Source organism: Ursus arctos, unplaced genomic scaffold (genome assembly GCF_023065955.2).
Source record: "Ursus arctos isolate Adak ecotype North America unplaced genomic scaffold, UrsArc2.0 scaffold_37, whole genome shotgun sequence".
NCBI classification, from domain to species: Eukaryota; Metazoa; Chordata; class Mammalia; order Carnivora; family Ursidae; genus Ursus; species Ursus arctos.
This window is the reverse complement of record NW_026623053.1, coordinates 18,202,167-18,224,577: the sequence shown is the minus strand read 5'-3', so window position 1 is coordinate 18,224,577 and position 22,411 is coordinate 18,202,167. Positions and strand designations below refer to the sequence as shown.

Below are 22,411 nucleotides of genomic sequence, written 5' to 3'. Positions count from 1 at the left end.
ACATGGCTTCTTGAGGTCAAAAGCAGTGAAGTGTGGCTCTTACAAAGGAACTCCTCTCTCCTCATGCTGTTTGGCACAGGCCACCATTTCGTGCCTCTGCAGCCCCACAGGATGAAGCCAAGATAAACTCCCCTCACAGACTCACTCTGCCATGTTTACAGTCTACGCTTACTACAATGCTGTGCATTTCAGAATTGCCCAGGGTCTTTTTGGCAAGTTATTATCTATCAGGACATCCAGAATCAGTAGAGGAAGACACCACCTAAATCAGTAGCTTTTAAACCTTTTTTTGCCTTGACCCACAGGACAAAATGATTTTTATATCTTGACTTTGCACACATATTTATAAAATATACAAAAATATTCACAAACTGAATCAAGAGAATCATGAAACAATACTTTCTTATTCTGACACACTCTGAAATTTCAATCCCAGCTCTATTTCATTAAAAAATAAATAAAACAAGCTTGTCGCTGCCCACTATATTGATCACTGCCCTTTAATGGGTCATAAGCCTGTTTGGAAAATACTGGCCCAAAGGTTGTGATTTCACTTCCCAGATTGCAAGCCTTCCACAGTCTGATCCCATCTCCCTGTTTTATATGAGTTCCCACTTCTTTCAACACAGCTTTAAAAATAATATGATAGCATCCTTTTATTGGGCACCTACACTGTGACAGTGTCTGTACTAGAGACTTATATATATAGTATTTCTAATACTAATAACCCTGTGAAGAGAGTATGATTTCCTCTCAAATGACAAACGAAGAAACTGAGGCTCAGGGAATTTGATCAAGTGAGTGACTAAGCTAGAACTTGAACTAAAATGCATGTAATCCCAGAAGCCCTTCTCTTTCCACAGGAACACACTGGCCTTTATTTTTTTTTTTTTAAGATTTTATTTATTTATTTGACAGAGAGAGACAGCCAGCGAGAGAGGGAACACAAGCAGGGGGAGTGGGAGAGGGAGAAGCAGGCTCATAGCAGAGGAGCCTGACGTGGGGCTCGATCCCACAACGCCGGGATCACGCCCTGAGCCGAAGGCAGGCGCTTAACTGCTGTGCCACCCAGGCGCCCCCACACTGGCCTTTAAGTGGGTATGTCTCCCTATTGTTCTTCCTCTCATTTTGCCTGGACACCACCCATGTTCATGCTGTCCCTTTATCTGGAAAGCCCTTTCAACTTCTGCCTCTGGCATTTCACATCTGTCTACTCACATTTCTGGACCCACCGCAAACTCGCTTTTTCTAAGAAACCACCCAAATGACATTGGCCCACGTTTTATTCCCTTCTAATTCTGGTAGATATTAAATCTCAGAGGTTAGAGCTCAAGCGCTGGAACCAGACTGCCAGTTTTTTGAATGCTAGTTCAGTCCCTTATAGTCTGGTAATGGTACTAACCATCTGTGTCTCCATTTTGTCTTCTGCAAAAAAGATGATCATTGCTCTTACCCTTTAGAGCTTTTGACAAGATAAATGAGTTAAGAGACATAGAGTGATTAGTATAGAAGCCGGTAGATAGTAGGTTTTTAATAAATGTTATTATTACTCAATTGCACCACAATGAGCCTTAATTTTTTGTTCAGTATGTATGTGTCTTACTTCTCTGACCAGAATATAAGCTCTTCCTGGGCAGGACTGGACCACATTTCTATGCATAGCTGTATCCCAGAGTTACATAGTGCCTGGCATGCCATATGCATTTAACAAGTCAGAGTTAAGCATTTCAAAACTGGCCAAAGCCAGATGAAGAACTTTTTTAAGCCAAGGAACAGCCAGTGAGGACCTGCTAGCCTTCATGTTTCCAAAGGTAAATATTGGTGACCTTTGGCGATCATTTGGTTTGGGAAACTCACCGGGATGGTTTTGAAGTTTCCCACATTGAAGTGCTCTTGGGGAGATCTGTGGCGTAGAACCTTCTGTGCCCTGTGCAGTGAGTAAGCAGATATATATTGCATAGATTATGCACTGAAATTTACATCTCTTTATTTTTCCCAAGCTGATGTTATTTTAGCTCTTGAAGCTTTATTTCCACTTCTTTAAGTTGACTCTGTCTCTTCAAAGTTAAAGCTATCATCCCGGGATTCTCTCTCCCTCGCTTCACTTTCCCTCCTTCTTGACCAAGGAAGTCTAAGTTCCTAAGCCCAACTGGGGCAAGGATGGGGTGAGAAATAGGACAATAAATTCTGGAGGGTTTTGCCACCTCCATGCTTTAATGAGCCTGTGAACATTGCTCTAAGAGGTCAGTGGGTTATACAAGCCTCTGCAAAAACTAGGACATTTTAAATTCACTCAATATAGCCACTTTCTTTGCCCATGGTTTTCTTTTTTGACCTCACCCAATTTGATCCATTCTGCAAACGCCTGCCCCCCACAATAAGCACTTTGCTGTGAGGAAGTGACAGTTACAGCAAAGGCACAGACCTCCAGCCTGGCTGACTCTTGCCACCAGTCATAATGGAAATACTTTTTTTTCCCCTCCTGTACACAGAAGCACAAAACAGCAAACATAGAAAAAGTCACAAAGAGAAATCTCACAGAAAAAGCATTAGGAACATCTAAAGAAAATCACATATCTTACTGTATTTATTATTTTTTCCAAGAAGTAACAGTGTGAGATCCCTTAGATATCTGCCTGTAGGAAAAACATTTCTGTTCCACTAACAATGCCCTTATTGATTCTGACGGCACCCAAACACTGGCCCACCTTCTACAATTTCACCTGTTAAATGCTGGTCCTCAGAACGTGGTTCTGCACTCTTGCTCCCGTATTTGTTGGTCTGGTTCAAGGAAGATCGGTGGGTAAAAAGGAAATATGGACAGAAATGACAGCTCCCTGGGAAGCGACATATTTTTTTTCTAGAAAGTGACTTGAATAGGTTTCAGCTGAGGGATAAATCATCCATAAACTCTGCCTGCTCTATTGATGGCTCTGGGAAAGTTCTAAAAGAGCCTGGACACTTACTGGTTGCTCAGAATTCTTGGAGTTACAACCTTGTCTGACTGATTGTCTGACTTCACTCCAGAATCTCTCAGTGTGTTATATTGCATGTGCTTATGTTGGCACAAATAGAAATATATAAATCAGTGTAAAATCAGCCAGGTCTGAGGATTTTACAGCATCCTTAGAAATACTGGTAGCAGACTAAGATTGCAAAATCATATTCTTGGTTTCAAAGCAGTAAGTACTGGTGTGATCGTGGTAGCTCTAAATGTGAACTTGGAGACATTTCTTTAGGAACCACACACCCACTTTAGTTTTTCTTCTGAGACTGGTTCTCCCAGGCTTCTTGGGACAACTCTGAAGACCAGATCTGCTATCACCAGCCACAAGCTCAAGTGGCCAATCAGTTTGGCCTATTGCAAACCAAACTTAGCTGTCCAGTGGGGCTTATGACAAAGACAGATGTTAAGTACTACATGTTGGTATTACTTATGAAAAAATAGTCATGTATGTTAGGAAATCTTGAATAATGTATTTCACTAAATAAAAATTATTCAGTGATAACAATACAGACCCAAAGAAAACAAAACTTAGAGTAAAATCTTCCTGACGTACCAACTTTATTTTGATGTCTTTCTCACAATCTCCATGTAATTATTTTAAAAGTAAATTCCATTTCCAAGAATAAATTAATGTCATCTTTCCTCTACCCCGATGACAGTGATAAAATCAGACCAACCTTCTAGTCAGGTTTCAGGGTTTCTAAATAATCTACCTGTTCCTTCCAGAATAGTATGAGTACTTCCTCCTGCAGTAAATTTTTTTTCAACAAAATCATACTTTAGAGATTCTTCTTGTCAAAGCAGAGGTCTCCCTTTGAACTTCCCTTTCCAGAAAATCTACCCAGGGATGAACTAGCACCAGTGTCTACTCTAAGCCTGGAGAAAACTATCCTTAACTGCTATACACCAGAGGCTTATTTTCACAGAATAAGCATCATTTGATACAGAGTCAGAATACACTATGGGGAAAGAACTTCAGAGAGACTACACCGAGTCTATTCACTAAAGCTTTGGGGCAGGGGGCTGGCTGGAGGGAAGAAAGGACCTAATTCTGGGAGTTGATGAACTATGAGTAACCAGAAGCTATAGTCCTGTGCTCGTGGAAAGTGAGGAAGGAGGAGAACTGGGTGTCCTTCCCCATCTCACTGGGTGCGGTGGGATATGGTCTGTCCTAGAACCCTGGCCTAAGCTGTTTAGTTCCCTGAAGGAGGTCGCCACACTGTGATGAGGAGAAGGAGAAGGAGGAGAGTGATGAACGGTTCCAAAAGCTCAAAGACTACATTTAAATCAAAGACATGTACTCCCCAAAATGGCGCCATGGCCCAGAGATTCTGGATCAGCTTCACCCTTCATGAACAAGAGCATGCTGGTATGAATGACAACATGATGTCACGTCAGTCCCTGGTGTTCAACTCTCCAGTGGCTCCCTTTGTTCTCATGATTAATCACCAAGAAGTTCCAAGTCCTACTGAACCTGCAGATTCGGCCTTGACATAGCTCACAGGCTCCCTCTCAAGGGATCTCCCTCTCCATCTTTGTGCTGCATCCACAGTCACCTTTCTGGTGCTCCCACTCAGATTCTGCTCCTCTCAGGACCTTCTCTGCCTAAAATGCCTACCCCCCATCCCCTCACCAACTCCGATATCATTTGTGTCATTTTTTCTTGAAAGCCAACCTGATCTTCGTTCACCCTACACTTTCTCTTTAGGCACTTGATACAACAGCTATTACATCATAATTTGTCTAATGGCTGTCTTCTTTTTTTTTTTTTGATTGAGCAAACTGCAGTTCACTTTTTTTTTTAATGACTTTTTTATTATATTATGTTAGTCACCATACAGTACATCCCCAGTTTCCAATATAAAGTTCGATGATTCATTAGTTGTGTATAACACCCAGTGCACCATGCAATACGTGCCCTCCTTACTCCTTATCAGAGATAATTACCCATCACCGGTCTATCCCATTCCCCCACCCCCCTCCCCTCTGAGGCCCTCAGTTTGTTTCTCATAGTCCATAGTCTCTCATGTTTCATTCCCCCTTCTGATTACCCCCCTTTCTTTATCCCTTTCTTCCCCTACCAATCATTCTATTTCTTATGTTCCACAGATGAGAGAAATCATATGATATTTGTCTTTCTCTGCTTGACTTATTTCACTTAGCATTATCTCCTCCATTTAATGGCTGTCTTCTGCATTAGACTGGAAGACGGATGAATGCAGGAACTAGATTTGCCCTGAAGTCTCAGCACCTAAGACAGTGCCTGAGTCACAGGGTGTGCTCAGTAAACCTTTGCTGAGTGAATACCTGAGAATGAATGAAGTTGTGCAGGAGAACATGGGCGACACTTCAGTTAGCAATGTGATGCATTTCTAGCATTCTGTAAACCCCAGATTAATGTTTCCTAAATACCCGTTGTAATTATGTAGAGACTTTTTATAAATTATCAACAAAATTGGTTGACTTATAGAATAATTTTAGTCTGTCTTCAAAGCCAAAATATAGCCTTTTTATTAACAATTGCGGGAAATGAAGAGAAAAATATGTAGAAGGATTAAAATGCTGTCCCACAATCCATGTGCTATGCATTTCTACCATTTAATTTCGTGGATTAAGTCAATTTTCATTTGGTGGATTTTAAAATTTAGAATTCCACGTGTGCTATTTCCTGCTTTGTTATTGTAGGCAGCCCTCCTGGCTGAAATGGAGCAGAAAAAAACATCTGGGCCAGAATTCATCATAACCAAGGGACAGGACTGCAACAGGTGTCAGAGTGATCAGAGATAATTACCAAGTAGATACGATCAGTCCTGATTTTTTCCCCTACTGTAGCTGAGTTTCATCAAGAGCAGCACTTATCAAACTTTCATGTGCACTTGAAAGGGAATCTAGTAAAAGTACGATTCTGATTCGGTAAATGTGGCGTGAGGCCCAAGATTCTGCATTTCTAACAAGCTCCTAGGTACTGTCTGCCCGGCTAGTTCAAGGATCACGGTTTAAGCAGCACGCAAGGGCCTAGAACAGATAGGACCGGTCACAGGTTGGCACAGGCCAGATGACACAATCACACCCTGAAGCAAAGGATTTTCCTCACTGCGGGGTAATGTCGGAAAGTGCCAAATGTAACATATTTTACAGGCTGGTTAGGCCACTCAAAGCGTGAACGGCAAAGACCATCTGTGACCAGCAGAGGGAAGCAGAGGGCAGGGTAAGTAGCACAGGACGCCCCAACAAGCCCAACACCCCGAGGGTAATTCCAGTAAAGCTCAAACAGAGCCCATGTGAGAGGGCAGCTGGAGCTGCAGGACACTGACTGAGTCAGCAGTGTGGAGCGGGGTTCACATGGATCAGAACAAATTCACAGGACGGAGCACTTCGTAGCAGCGGAAGGAACACCCGTCGCTGAGTCGGGAGACCCAGGATTCACTTCAGGCAGAAGCTGAAACCCTTTGGGCCAGTCACTCACCATCAGCCGGATTCCTTCGTCAGTGAAACAGGAAGAAGTGTGAAGCGTGGTCTCTAACAGGCGTCTCCACCTTCACATTCTGTGATGGCTGCTTCTTATTCGGACTTTGAGGAAACTGGAGGGGTCCTTATCCTATAAGCAAAGGATGGGGAGTCAGAGGGAGGACAAAGCCCATGAAGCAATGGCTGGGCACCAGGAGGCAAGGCCCAGAGGGCATGTAGATGGGCAGTGAATTGGTTTGGTCTAAAAGCCAAGGCTCTGTTGAGGCTGTGGGTTTTTTATTGTCGTTTTTGTTTATTTATTTTTTGTTATCAAAGGCTATGTGTAAATAGGTTTTAAAAAGCCAAAGAGGGGAACACCTGGGTGGCTCAGTCAGTTAAGCCTCCAACTCTTGGTTTCCACTCAGGTCATGATCTCAGGGTGGTGAGATCGAGCCCCACATGGGCTCGCTGTTCAGTGAGAGGCAGCTTGAGATTCCCTCCCTCTCCCTCTGCCCCTCCCCCTGTTCACGCTCGCTTGCTCGCTTGTGCTCTCTCTCTCTCTCAAATAAAATAAATAAAATCTTTAAAAAAAAAAAAAAGCCAAATAGGACAAAAAAGTCTTATAACCAAAATAGTCTCTTGTCCACCTTATCCTCCTCATCCTTTTCCCCAGAAGCAACGTCTTTTAATTATTTTACTGTTTCTTCTCCATATTCACCTCCGTATTTCCAAATAATATGTACAATATAATCCTATTACTTGACTCAGTAGCCTTTGACTTTTTACTATGGTGAATTAGGATATTAATTCAATCATACCATCCCCTCCCCTTCATTATTCTCCAAATATAGCATATCTTACTTTTTAGATTACATCTATGTTCACTGTTTCCATTATTATTACTATATACCATTCAAGTAAGCTGTGTCATGTAAAATACTGTGATTATACTTAACGTATAACTATCTGTTTTTCCTGGAATTAATAATTCTTATTTTTTTATTTGCTTCATTTCCTTTGACCAGCTGACTAAATTTCCCACACTCTCCAATACCTCTGTAAAACGTCTCTTTCAAAGACAGTTTTCCACAGTGGGGAATTATCAGATTATTCTATTTCACTTTTTCTGTGTTGGATCCTGTTTTCTGAATCGCATCCTTCCTCCCGGATTTTTTTCCTATTTTAGTGGAGCATATCTCTGGTAACATCCACCAACCTTTATGTCAATGCCTCTCTGGGCATTGTGGTTGTCTAAAGCAATTCTCTAGTAGCTTTCTCAGGAAGAACTCACAGGTCAATGCCTCTTAAATTATAGTCATGACAGCAGGTCTCAGCTCTTATATTTGAAGAGAAGTTTAGCTGGATTACAAACTCCTTAGCTTACATTTTCTTTCCTTGAGTATCTTATTTATCTTATTCCATTATTTTCCAGCATAATACATTGCTCTTGAACAGTCTGATGAAAACCGATTTCCTTTCCCTAACACGTGAATTATCCTTTAGCCTAGATACCCCAAGGATTTTTTTCTCCTGTTCTTTCAAGTTCAATACGCTTATTCAACTATGTATCAATGTTGGCCTTTTGGGGGTCAGTTTTCCTAAGTATTTTCCCTTTAAATCTGAGGCTTGAAATCATCTTTTACTTCAAGAAAATTTTCTTGAGTTATAGATTTTAGTTTTTGTTGTGCTCCATTTATTCGGTTTCCTTCTTTGAGGATTCCTATCATACATATATTGGGTCTTCTTCACTCATCCTTTTATCTGTCACTTGCTCTCAAATCCTCTCTCTTCATTTCCGACTGATGTTTAATTTTTTTTCCTTTTCCCTCTTCTGTTTCCCTAGAACAGTATCTACTGTGTTTGTTTTCTGTTTTCCTCCTGATTTTGCCATTTCTGAAATTTTTCTTTTATTTTTACTTCTTTATTAAGTTATATTATTTCTCATTTAATGTTCCTTTTCTCCAATTATCTCACTGCTGAGTTTTTCTTATTCTGATTTCTCTTGTTCTCTGATAATTTCTATCAATTTTCTTTTAGCTTGTTTTGAAACATTGCTTTATAATAGTCATCTGCTCTGTGTGTATATTTTCCTAGAATATTTCATTGAGTGAAGACATTATTCTACTTCTTAGTCTCCTTTTTAAAATAACTTTGTATTGTTTCACTCACAACCCTTTTCTGGTGCTCATTTTTCAGACAGATGAATTGTACTGAACTTTTAGGAAGCAGGGATGAGTTGGTAGCTTTTGTAGTTTCATAGTTCTAGAGTCCCTTCTTCTGTTGCTTTAGAAGAGACAAATGCACTGCCTTGGGCTTTCGGAGATGTTCCTCCTCTGCTCCTCTCTCCCATTTTCATCAAAATTTCTCATTCCTTTGTCATTATTCTTTCTATTCTCGATTTGGATTCTACTCTCATTAGTTTCTCCTTAATGCAAAACTTTGCCTCTGAATGGAGCTTTGGGTTTTTAGTTTCTAGAGCTGGTAGAACCCAGACTGTGCTAGATGCTCTCCTGTTAATTGCAGCCTTCAGCTCAAGTCACAGATGGAACTCAGGCCCTGCTATGGAAACTCTAAACACCGTTCACCACACCTCCGTGTAAGTCAGAAAGGCATGGTGCTGGTTTGACTCTGTAACCCGTTCCACTCCCAGGATTTCTTAACTATATGTCACTTTTAGAGGTGAAGTCTGAAAGGGAAAGTAACAAAAGCATAATTTATGAATCTCCACATAAAACCTGACAGAGCAACTATTAACCTTGAGTTTTTAGGTTCTTACCAGTATTATTTCAGAAATTTAGCAACTCAGTGGATCCACAGTTTTTGGGTTTCTATACTAGTTGTTCTATCTGACTATCTGAGTTTGAGGGGAGTTTGTGATATTGGGCTTCTATAATCCACTATTTCACCATTTGTAAACAGTATAAAGAACAATAGCCACAGAGTTATTGAAATGATAAGACGAGGTGATGTGGAAGTTGAAGCAGATGAAATTGCCTGTGATTTAACCTGATACGTAAAAAATTATTTATAAAGTGTAAAATGACACAGCATTGCTAGCTATTTCAAAATGGATTTATGAACTATGTGAAAACCTATGGTTTTGTTTAACTGCATTGTTTTCACCTTATATGCTATGTATTTCTGTCTTTTCCCACCAGAATATAAGCTTCATAAGACCAAAGATTTTTATCGAATTTTGTTCACTACCTAGTACAGTGCCTGGCACACTGTGGGCACTCAATAAATACTTAAAGGGCTGGTATCCAAGATCTATAAAGAACTTCTGAAACTCAACAACCAAAAAACAAATAATCCGGTCAATAAATGGGCAGAAGACATGAACAGACACTTCTCCAAAGAAGACATACAAATGGCTAACAGACACATGAAAAAATGCTCAACATCATTAGCCATCAGAGAAATACAAATCAAAATCACACTGAGATATCACCTCACACTAGTTAGAATGGCAAAAATTAACAAGACAGGAAACAACAAATGTTGGAGAAGATGTGGAGAAAGGGGAACCATCTTACACTGTTGGTAGGAATGCAAGCTTGTACAGCCACTCTGGAAAACAGTATGGAGGTTCCTCAAGATGTTAAAAATAGAGCTACTCTATGACCCAGCAATTACACTACTAGGTATTTCTCCCAAAGATACAGATGTAGTGAAAAGAAAGGGCACATGCACCCCAATGTTCACAGCAGCAATGTCCACCATAGCCAAAATGTGGAAGGAACCGAGATTCCCTTCAACAGAATGGATAAAGATGTGGTTCACATATACAATGGAATATTAGTCATCGGAAAGGATGAATAGCCACCATTTGCATCGACATGGATGGAAACTGGAGGGGATTATGCTAAGTGAAATAAGTCAAGCAGAGAAAGACAATTATTGTATGGTTTCATTCATATGTGGAACATAAGGAATAGCGTGGAGAACCACAGGGGAACGGAGGGAAAAAGTGAATGGGAAGAAATCAGAAAGGGAGACAACCATGAGAGACTTCGGAAACCAAACTGAGGGTTACAGAAGGGAGGGGGATGGGGGAGGGGGTTACCCGGCGATGGGTATTAAGGAGGGCACGTGTGGTGATGAGCACTGAGTGTTTATGCAACTAATGAATCGTTAAACACTATATCAGAAATTAATGATGTACTATATGTTGGCTAATTGAACATAATAAAAGAAAAATAAATAAATACTTGATGAACGAACTAATCATTTGTGCTAACTTTGCCTTAAAGCATATTATGCAAAAGATAAAACAAATGGGCAAATATTACATTATTCTTCAGCTGTTGTTGAATTAGGACTGTGTAACATCCTGTGCCAATCCATTTCCTTCACATGCTCTTCCAACCCTTTCCTTTTAGTTTGCTTTGCATCCTTGCCTAAAAATAACATCCCCCGCCACCCGCGCTGTAGCATAGGGACTCCGCAACACCCAGAAGTGCCAGAAACAGCTACTGCTGAAAACGTGGCAGCATTGGCTTCATGCCTCCATCCTCTGGTCCAAGATATAAAAAATTGAAACAATGTGGAGAATAGCTGGGCAGAGAACAAGGACCAGCACTGTCCTTCTCTCGCTGATGTTTAGAGAAGTCTGGCAGTCTGTTTTTAAGTAAATAGTCTTGCTTTAATGGAGCAATCTGTCAAAATAAGCTGGGCTGCTTAGAGGGGACAAGAAGGTGCAGCACCGCTTCCCTCTCCCCTGGGAGCTATTTATTTGCAGAGGATGACAAATGAGAGCGAGGCAGAAGCCTGCGGTAATGACACTCAAAGCAAGAAAAATAATAGCATGTGGCTTAGGATGGGCTCATCTTAATTCAATGTATAGATGGGTTTTGTGTGTTTAAATAACTAGCCCTTCCATTTGCATCTCAAACGCTCCAGAGAAGGAGCAGACAAATGCAGAACCATCACCGGGTGTCCTCTTGTGAGTGGGTTTTGCAAGAACAGGGGGGGGACACAATGAGCAGATTAATGAGGAGAAACTTAGTCTCTGCAGGTTTTCTCCCTCTTTACTAATGGAGGGAGGACAAAACCACCAATTTGCTTCATCACCACACAGTACCTGACAAATGAGTAACATATTTACATCGGGAGGTATATGCGGCAGGGGGTGGGGTGCAGAGGGGTGTGGGGAGGGGCAATTACCAAATGCTCACATGAAAACTCATATTTTGGACTTTACCCACAATATTCACTGCTGGGGAAATGACACAGTGAAAGGGCCAGGTGTAGGTTAACCCTTTTAGTTTGTGCCAGAACCTTGAATTCTTTGGAAAGAAGAAAAGGACTTAATGTGAACTACAAATGCTTTAATCAAGTGGCTTTCTTCACATACCATGAAAGCATTTTGAAACATTCAAATAAAAAAAAATTCCCTTATTTTCTGAAAATATAACCTCTTAAACACCAAGGACGCTGCCAGACCAAGTCCCATCAAGTAACGAGGCACAATAAGAAGCTTAAAAGAGGTATGGATTAAGTTACATTTGTATGAATAAGCTCTTTTTTTGTTGTTCAGGCCTCAATCCTTAAATGATCCTATCTCGTGCATGGAAGGTGTCTCCTCATTAAATTATACATTTATATTCTCAGTGTGGGTCCCAGTGGGACCCAAATGTCCCCAGGGCTCACCAACCTTTGGAGACAAATACCTACATCAATGGTTAAAATTCAGAGTTTGCTGGCCCATTGTCCCCATCTGCAGAACCCTCCCCTCACCCCAACCAGGTGCTGCTGAGATATCTAGGACCCAGGTCACATGTGCACCTGCTCCCCACACGTGAGCACAGCCACTACCCTGCTGCAGACAGCTTCTGTGGGGATGCCATTCTTGCCCGGTGGTGTCCCCAGGCTCCCAAACCTGCAACGCACACCAGCTGCCTAAAGAGGCTCATCAGCTTCGGGCCTCACAGGTCAGTGCCATGCTGGTTCTACAGCAAAAAAAGTGAGAGGGCCTCTCATTCCAGTGCCGTGTCCCACTTAGTTTCTTGGGCCTTGAAACAGCCTGACGGAGGCCCCACATCTCATAAAAATCTTTCGTGAAGACATCTTCACCCACTTCTGCCTTCTGCTTCTCTAGCTGTCTCAGATTGAGACCAAGACCCGAGGAATGGATAAACACCACTCTTCCATCACCCAAAGGGGCCCAAATGTCCTCCTTCCCAGAAATATTGGAGTACCCATGCAAATTAATTCCCTGAGGACTTTCCTCCCATTTTACAAACTTGCCAAGATATATTTAAACCTTAACATCCTGCCTTACCCTGTCTCTCACACCCAGGCACCAGGTCCTGTAAATTTTTCCTTTATAGATCTTCACGCTGACCCTTCCTTTCCTTCTCCTCTGCCACCATCTTCATTCAAGCTCTCTTTACTCCTGGCTTACCTCAGAAGTTCGCTAATTAGAATCACTGCTCTGCTAATTCATCCTAAAAGCTGCTCCTAAAACAATAATCCACCTTAAACAAACTTTTTGCTGTAGTTTCTGACTTTCAATTGGCCATACAAATCAGGTATGTTACAGTGGAGAGAATGCTAGCCTTGGAATCAATCACCCTGGGTTCAAATCTTCTCTTTGTGCTTGAATAATTTCAGTAACTTTAATTGCTTAAAGCCTAAATTTCATCACCTGTAAAATGTGATATTAATATGTGCTTCATAGGTCTATTGTAAAAAAAAATTAAATCATGAACATGAAGTGTTTTTTTTTAATGTGAATTACAAATGTGAAGAATAAGATTATAAAAATTCAAGTGCTTCCCTTAGAACTAAAGTCCTCCATAAGCTGACCCACTTTTCCAACCTTTTCTCCCATTTACTCCCATTTCCAGCCCTCCTGCCTGGACTCATCTCTCTGCTTCTTGTCCTTCAAATGTGTCTTTCACTTCCATATAATGCTAGTTGCTGTAACAGACAAATCAAAATGTCATCGCCTTAATATGAGAGCAGTTTATTGCTTGCTCACTGAAAATCCAACACAGGTATTCTCACTCGGCATGTGGTTCTCCAAGTGATGACTCAAGGATTCAGGATCCTTCTCTCTATGGCCCCACCATCTTTAACATGTGGTTTCCGGGGTCACTCCAAAAGGAAAGAAAACATGGAGAATCGCACGCAGGCGGTTCTTCTGGGTCAGGCCTGGAAGGGGCTCAGATGAGAGATGAGTCACAGAACAGCATCAAATATGGTGCAGCGGAGTGTCCAATAAGATGAGGACACAGATTTGGTAGACAGCCGGCTACTCTGTGCCACCACCTCAGACACACAACTAGAGAATATCGTATTCCCCAGGTGCATCCTTCAAAGACCAGTTTAGACCTCCTTCATTCATGAAATCCTTTTAGAGCAATCTAGCAGATGATCTTATTCTCCAAAGTCAAACTCCTGACATATACTGATTATATTATCCTTTGACTCATTAGACTCCTTTTTGTTAAATCACAAAGATGTTTATCAGATCTCTTTCTTCTCAAACTCTCTGGAACACTTAAATCTGACAGATTTCTCAGTTCTTTTTTCCACTGAATAACTGTGAGAGTCTCCCAAAGCAGCACTCGTCTGGTGGAAGTGGCTGGGAGGCTGTGGTCAGGCCTCAAACCTCAACGTCAAAGCCAAGAAGCTTCGGTTAGGAAAGAAGCCAACCCCCTCTCACGGATCTTCCAAAGTGTCTAAGGCCTCTTAAGCTGTTGAGTTGTATGATGTTAACAATTTAGACATAAAACATAATAGAGAAAAAATTATACTTGTTGGTAGCCAATGATCCACAGTAGGAAGTGGGTAGTATTGACTATAGAAATAGGAGGAATTAAACATTTAAGGAAGTAAGGTGGGGAAGAATAGAAGATGTGAAAACTGTTTATGTTCACTTTTTATAGTGTTCGTTAGTGAAGTTTATGTAATGTTTTGTCCCTATCGATGGCAACATGTGTACTATTCACCCTTGTCTGTTCTTCAGCGCTTTGGGGAACAAGTGAGACTCCATGAGATGAAAATAAGAGTATGATTTGGAGATGGAAGAAAATGAAGAAATTCATCAGTATTGCTTACAGAACTTTGAAATACGAAAAAAAAAATTACCAGAATTCCAACCCCCCCCCCCCGCCCCATAACTGTAAAATAGCCTGGCAATTCCCTCTCCTCTCCTTCACCTGGGAACTCAGATGCTCAGAACTCACAGGACAATCTGGAAATCGCTACTGTGAAGTCTCCAGAGAAGCCCTGGAGGGTAGAGATCATTGCGCCCCCATCACTCCGGGCAGCACCGCGGTGAAGCCTCCGGGTTCTCCGGCCAGAGGAGCTGGCTCAGCCCATCCTTTTGAAGAGACACAAGCCTCACTTCTCGTTCCGCTGGTGACAGCATGGAACGGTGTAAACTAAAGGCTCCTTCACATTTATTCATGCAGCTCGGCTCCTGTCCTGTTGACGTTCCCGAGCAGATGTGCAAGTGCCCAAAGACAATTAAATTATGATTCATACTCAAGGACGCCTGCTAAGGCAGGCTGCCTGGCCGTGAGCGAAAACATATTTTAGCAGCTGATCTTTCCCTTTGGTTGAGGACCAAGTCAGACCAGGCATGGCTTTGAAGTTATTTCTGTCTCGGTGGATTAGAGGTATCAAAAGAAGCAGCTCCACAAACCTTTTAACAAATATTTACAATCCTGCACTAAACAACCTCTACCGTACCTTAACCTTTACCGTCTTGTGACACGCCTGCCAACCTCCCTGCCAAACTCACGCGCTTGCCAGGGCAGGGGAGAGGCAGAGAGGGCCGCGGCTCGGAGGAAAGGAAGTACAGAGCGGTGGCGCGCCTGCTCTTTCCGCCGTGGAGGAGCGCGAGGCCCTTCGGCGCAGTCCGGCGGAGCAGGACTCCCTTCCCCGGGCCCCACCCACCTCGGAGGGACGCCGCTCTGGCCCGGCGGGAGGGTCCGCCTTCTCAGCCGGGGTGCCCGACGGACACCTTCCATAGTCACCTCGGTGAAGCCGTGGGACCGCCCTGAAGCCGGTTTGTTCCCCACATGCTGCAGGGATTAATGAAATGGATGACCGGTGTATCTTTTTTGTAAGCACAAAGACCTCACAACAAAAATAGACGGAGACCAAAAAGATACGGGAAGGAAGCCGGCAGGCGGGATACCGCGCAGACTGTAGGGAAAGAGCGGGGGTCCAGCCCCTGCCTTATCTCCACCCCGCCTTCTCGGGGCTTATTCATGACACCTTACCTGCGGCGTCAGGCCCAAGTCGTTAAAGGAAATTCACAGAGTTGGCGAGGTGCCCCAAGTGGTTTTAATCTGCAGCAGAGGCCTTCCATCGGAGAAATTCCCAAAGGCAGAGCTTTGGAGAAACAGATGGCAGCTGCCGACTTAAGAGCCCCTGGACTTAAGAGCCCCTGAGGTTTTGTGGGGAAGCCCTGTGACGTAGTACCCGCAGCCCTCCCAGAACTTACTGTGAGACCCTGAAGGGACCTAGTAGGGGCCTCACAGCAGTGATAAAGGCGAGAGCACAGAGTATGCGCAATACTGCCAACGGGACCACCAATTGTTACCTCCAGCAGCTGTGGCCCCGGAAATGCAAATTAGAAGCAAATGAACTCAGAGGTTCCGTGGCTCAGGTCGTGGCTGGGCATTTCATTCATTCGTTCATTCATTCATTCATTCATTCATTCATTCAACAAATGTTTCTATTTCAAGGCACTGGGTTAAGTGCCTTGTGAAACAAAAATAAACTACATGCAGGTTTTGCATGTAAAAGCTTACGCTAACCACCACGGTAAGTACACAAATAGCTACAGTACAGGTTAGAATGGGTCATTATGCAGTCACAGATAAAGCGTGCATTGTCTCAGGTGGTGAAGAGAGATGATCTCTGTATTGGGGGAATTAGGAAAGATTTTGCGTAGGAGCTAAAGGTTGAGGTAAAATTAGTGCATACAAAGGTGATGCGGAATGTATTCTCAAGGAAAAACGGTGAGTGATGACATTGAGAGGGGGAAACATTTATGGAACTGGCTTGAAAATAAAAGCAGGTGGTTCCATTTGACTGGGCAATGGTGAATAGGAAAGGAAATAGTTGGGTAAGTGGTCAGGAAGGTGGGGTAGTTAGGAAATGGAGGGCGAGTGTGCCTGCTCAGGGAGCCTGATTTTCAGGATAAAGTCATGATAAGTCGCTAAAGATTCCTTAGCAAAAGAGTGATTCTGTAAGAATGGATACTTCAAGATGTAGTTTTAATAGCCAAGAAAACTCTTGTACACAGGGCCAGGTTCATGATCAAACTCTGTAGTAGCTGCTATCACAGTAATACTCCGTAGCATCAACAAGCAAGGAGATCATCAGTTTTTAATCCCAAACCGTGTCTTCCTACTGCTGGGAATACTCTCTCCCTGGCTACCAAATTTTCTGTTTGCTAAGGGAGGAAAAGCTCATGGAAAACAAGTCTATGCCAATTGTAATTAGGAAGGTCTGCCTGCTGGAGGGAGGGGCAGGGCTGAACACAGTGAAGAGTTAATGATGATACTTAAAATGATTCTTACCCACGATTACCAACAAGGGGCACAGGCTCTCGGAAGTCTTTCTGAATGCCCCACAATCTCTCCTCACCTCAAATGGATTGAGGGGACTTCTTTCATACCCCACAACTTCCAGGTCCATATTCTGAATTTACTCAGATACCTTATAAAGTTATTAATGCACCACCTCATTCCTGAAAATTGGTGAAAATATCTATTTCTACAGGGGTATTTTCCTTGTTAATTACATATAAATAATGGTAATAGCACATAGACATGGTGAGTCTTATTTTTAGGTATTAAATATATGATAAACTCAATACACATTATTTCACACACTTTAAGAAGAAGAAATGGGGGGCGCCTGGTGGGGGCACAGTCGGTTAAGCAACGGACTCTTGGTTTCGGCTCAGGTTGTGATCTCAGGGTCATGAGAAATAGCCCCACATGGGGCTCTGCGCTCAGTGTGGAGTCTGCTTGAGACTCTCTCTCCCTCTACCTCTGATCCTCCCCCCTCCTCATGCTGTCTCTCTCTCTCAAATAAATAAATCTTAAAAAAAAATATGAAATGGGAACAATGGTCATCACTCTATAAGAGCTAGCCGACACCTATTAGTCATATTCAAATGTGATCTTTATTTATAGAAAATGCCTCAATTCCTACAGCAGTTCATAAATATTTGCTTTTAATTTCAGGATTGCTTTATACTTTAAAAATAAAAATAGGGGGGCGCCTGGGTGGCTCAGTCGTTAAGCGTCTGCCTTCGGCTCAGGGCGTGATCCCAGCATTCTGGGATCAAGCCCCACATCAGGCTCCTCTGCTGGGAGCCTGCTTCTTCCTCTCCCACTCCCCCTGCCTGTGTTCCCTCTCTCACTGGCCGTCTCTCTCTCTCTGTCAAATAAATAAATAAAATCTTTAAAAAAATAAAAAATAAAAAAAATAAAAATAGGAACTCAAAAAGAAAATGAAGTTTTTTCTTTTAAAAAATGTAGAAAATACATTATTTTAGCAAAATTAGAAAAAATATATATGAGCAAAATAAAGAAAAATCTTTAAACCTTTAATCCCACCAATCAAAACCAATGACTATTAATATTGTATATATTCTTCTACATACATATGTAAACAGGTGCATATGTGCACATTACTTTGTAGTTATATACTGAACAATATGTTGTGAATATCTTTCTAGGGAAAAATAGTTAGCTGTGATATACAGTACTTGTTAATAGAGAAATAACATCTTATTATATAAATATACCATAATTCATTTAACCTATATGTTTTTGTATGTTAGGATTGTTTCCAGTTTTTCTACTTTAAAGGCAGAACTTTTATAAGCATGCTTTCTAAATATTTGCTTACATTTGTAATCATTTCCATAGAACAAATTTGTATAAGTCTAATTTCTTGGTCAAAAGATAGGCATATTTTAAAAGGTTTTCATGACTATTGACAAATCTTCCAGAAATCTTGGGCCAATTTAATTTTCCCCTGCAATGAATGAAAGTGGCTAATTTCTTGAAAACTGGATATTATAATTAGATTTTATCATTTATTAGAATATTTTATAATGCATATTATTCATGTAATATCTTTCTTTTTGAGTTATGTTATTGCCCATTTTAAAATTTGCCTATTTGGAATTCTTAATTGTTATGTTTAACAACTCTTCATATTTATGTTGCAAATATCTTTAATATGTTTTAGTTTACCATTTTTGTACTGTTTTTGATATAGTTTAAACTCTGTACATGGTCAACTCTATCCACCTTTCCCTTTTATGGTTTCTGGATTTGTCTCTTTTATGGCCTCTGGGTTTAGAAAATCTAGCACACTCAAGATTCTATAAATAGTCATCAAAACTTTTCATACTATTCTTATGAATTTTTGACATTTAAATTTCTTTAATCCATTTGGAATTTATTTTGGCATGTGGTGGCAAAGTACTGGTTTGTCCCTCTGTGTTTTGCCAGTAGCTATCCCAACGCTATTTGGTAAGACTTCCATTCCTTTTCACTGTGTCCCCCTTTTAATTACATACAAAATTTTCATAGATGAATGAACCAGTTTAAGGATTTTCTATTTTTTTTTAAACCAGGATTCCGTTCTCCAGCCAATACTATGCACTTTAATGATTTGGCTTTATAATATCTTGTAATATCTGGTATGGTGTGGTGAGGTCCTCATGATTGGTTTGTTTTGTTTTTTTTCAAATAGAAATTGAGCTAGTCTCACCCATTTATCATTTGACATTTTTCAATGTTAAGAAATTTTTCAACCATTTCAAGAGGCACATAGAATAATAAAAGGAACACCCACGTGCCCACCATGCATCTAAAGGTTCTTTTGAATTTATTTATACCCTGACTATGTGTGCAAATATATACACTTGTTTCTAACTTTTAATTAAAATCATGCTTTCAGGGAGCCTGGGTGGCTCAGTCAGTTAAGTGTCTGCCTTCAGGTCAGGTCATGATTCCAGCATCCTGGGATCAAGCCCCACGTCAGGCTCCCTGCTCAGCAGGGACTCTCCTTCTCCCTCTCCCCCTCTACCCTCCCCCCGCCATGCACTCTCTCTCTCTCTCACTCTCACTCTTGCTCTCTCTCAAATAAATGAAATCTTTTTAAAAACGTTTAAAATCATGCTTTGAATATTATGTTTCCATTTTTTGTTGATGGTCAATATTATGTTTGAAAGGTTTATGCAATTGATATATGTACCTAGGTCTACCTTTCATTTTCATTGCTTCATAATATTTCATTGTATGAATGGAATGTATCATTTAAATTATCTATCTATTGCCTTGTAAATGAGGTTTTATGTGCTTTCTTTTGCTGGGAACATTCTTGTCCATGTCTCTATACATACATGCAGGAATTTGTCTAGGAGGGATACATACGAGTAGAATCACTGAGTTATGGGATGCATACCTCTTCAACTTTATACTGGGTATTGTCCTGGTACTCTCCAGAGTGGCTGTACTTTGCTACAATTAGTGTGCAAGAGTTTCCATTGCTCCACAGCCTTGCCAGAGTTTAGTGTTTTCAAGTTTTTAAATTTTCATCAATCTGATCAATTTATTCTTCCACACGAACTTTAGAATTGTGTAAGTTCTAGAAAACCTAGCTCAATAAGATTTTTAATAGAATTTGTAATTCATATATTTATTTGGAAAAAGTAGTACCTCTATATGTAATGGAAACTCTTCCCATCTCAGAATATGATTTTTCTTTCCAGTATTTTCTTTTGCCTCTTTCTAAAGTTTTGCACTTTTTCATAGTCGTGAACATTGCTTCATTCATATGCATTGCATATTTTATTGCTATTGTGAATGAACTTTTTTTCAAAAGTTGTTTTTTTAAGTCAAAATTTATTTTATTCTTTTATTGACTTTGAATTTAAGTAGATTAGTGCCCCCAAAAGATGGAAAATATGTTAAGAACAAATAGCTGAGCACATCCATAGCATTATCTAAAATGTCAAATAAAAGGTCAGCACTGAAATTAAATTTCAGTACTATTATAAACACTGCTGGTCCCCTTCATCTGATCTGCCCCACTCTCCAGAAGCCCTATTAAAAAAAAAAAAAAAGTCACTTTCAATGGCTCCTCCTCCTAGCAGGCTAGTAACCTCAAGACGATCTAGAATTCATCACATGAAGGAGTGAGCAGAGAGTAGGCAATTCCTATGGGACCCTCCTCACCAGGGCACTTTGCACACCTTGCAACATCCTACCAAGTTTCACTAGCTGTTGTAAAGGCAGTGTTTAACCCTTAGCTATATATTCAAAACTCAAGGACACAGAGGAAAGTAGGAGTACAAATGGCGGTCTCCTACCTCAATGCTCCTCCTTACCTCTGTGAGAATCCACCTCTTCATCAACAGGAGTTATTAAGCTTCTGCTGTGGACCAAGCGCTGGGTCCAATGCTGCTAGGATAAGGGAGACGGTATGAAAAGAGCCTAAGGCATAGTTCCTGTCCTCAAGGAGCGTACGGTTCAGCTGGAAAGAGAATTTAGGTGCACACAGAATTAGAGAACAGTTCAGTACCTCTAAAGAGTCTCTCATTTTTCATTACTACTCTCAGCAGTATTCAATGATAGAGATATATAGATAGATAAATAGATAATATAAACTATCTGGGGTATTTTAGTTTCTGTGTTACTCTGTGAATTGGAACAATGGAAACATCACGACTGGACAAAGGACCTACTTTAACGCTGCTGTGTCTGAGTGACAGCCAGGTACAAAGGATGCCATTATTTCCCTGTGGGCTCTGAGTGTGTCCCACCTGCTATCACCACTCACTGGCCCTCCAACTATAGGTTGTTCTGGACTACAGCACTTTCCTCTCCAAAGATGTTATGTTGAGTCCCTAACTCTGTTTATACAATCTCTGGTATGAAACAGTAAACTAACCGCTTCTCAGAACTTTGAAAGGAGTAGGAAAAAAGTTCAGAACCCTGTGTACTTGGGATTAATTTTACCTCTGTTAAAAAAAAAAAAGTTCCTCCCTCCAGCCCATCGCCTTAGAATGACACTTGGAGTAACATCTAGTGAGAGAGAGATTAGTCTGTACAATTGTCTTGCGTTATGGTGTACATCATTAAAGACCTAAATACAAAAGATATATACACAGTCTTGAAGATTAAAAGTAAATTGCAAGCTATTTTGGTTCTTCAGAGGGAATTAATAGTATCACATTCCTTAATCTTTTGTAGAGGATTTACAAAGTAGTTTCATAAATATGATCTCCTTTAATTCCCACAACAACCCAGTCAGGTAGGTTGAATAGGTAATATTATTCCCATCAAATCCATGAATCTTAAGGCTAGAAGAGACTTGAAGATCTATCCTGCAGATTAGAAAACATGTTCAGAGCAGCCAAGTTGACACAACTGGTAGAGATGGGACTAGAAAATCTCATTCTGACCATCAGACCCATTGCCTTTCTGTTACATCATGATCCCTCAACTATTTCAAGTAGGGAAAGCTGAAAGGGATCATTTAGTCCACAGATGGTCACAAGGGAAGGAAGAAGAACAGGGTGTTCAAGGGTTTCAAAGAGTATAATGTCTCTGTCTCATGACCACATCAACTGAGACCCCCACATTCAAGGTTATGGGAATGTGAGGTATAGAACCCCTTAAACCTCCGGTGGTGTATGTGCCAGTGTGATAGCAGAAGCAACAGCAAAAAGCCCACATTCAGCCTCTCCCAACTCCAAGGGAACATCGGTTTCCAGTCAATGCATCCCACCTGCCTTTCTCAGAGGATGCCTAGGTCTGGAATTTCAGAATCTCTGAGAAGGAAGGTCGTCTCTAAAACTGACTGTGCTACATGGGGCTCCAACTTTAGTTCAAAATCTTGAAATCCCATTAGACAAATTCCAATCTCAAGGAAACCAAGTTGTACAGCTCCCCCCGGAAT

At 41.1% G+C, this 22,411-nt stretch overlaps 1 long non-coding RNA gene across 1 annotated transcript in view; it reads right to left on the bottom strand.

Moving 5' to 3' along the window:
• Positions 1–22,411, bottom strand: part of LOC130542553 (uncharacterized) — a 37,920-nt gene that overhangs the window by 9,925 nt on the left and 5,584 nt on the right. Inside the window, exons 2-4 of the long non-coding RNA XR_008957192.1 lie at positions 20,838–20,983; positions 6,474–6,605; positions 1,858–1,927 (exon numbers count right to left, since the gene is read on the bottom strand). This is a non-coding gene — a long non-coding RNA (uncharacterized LOC130542553). The remainder of the gene's footprint in view (positions 1–1,857; positions 1,928–6,473; positions 6,606–20,837; positions 20,984–22,411) is intronic.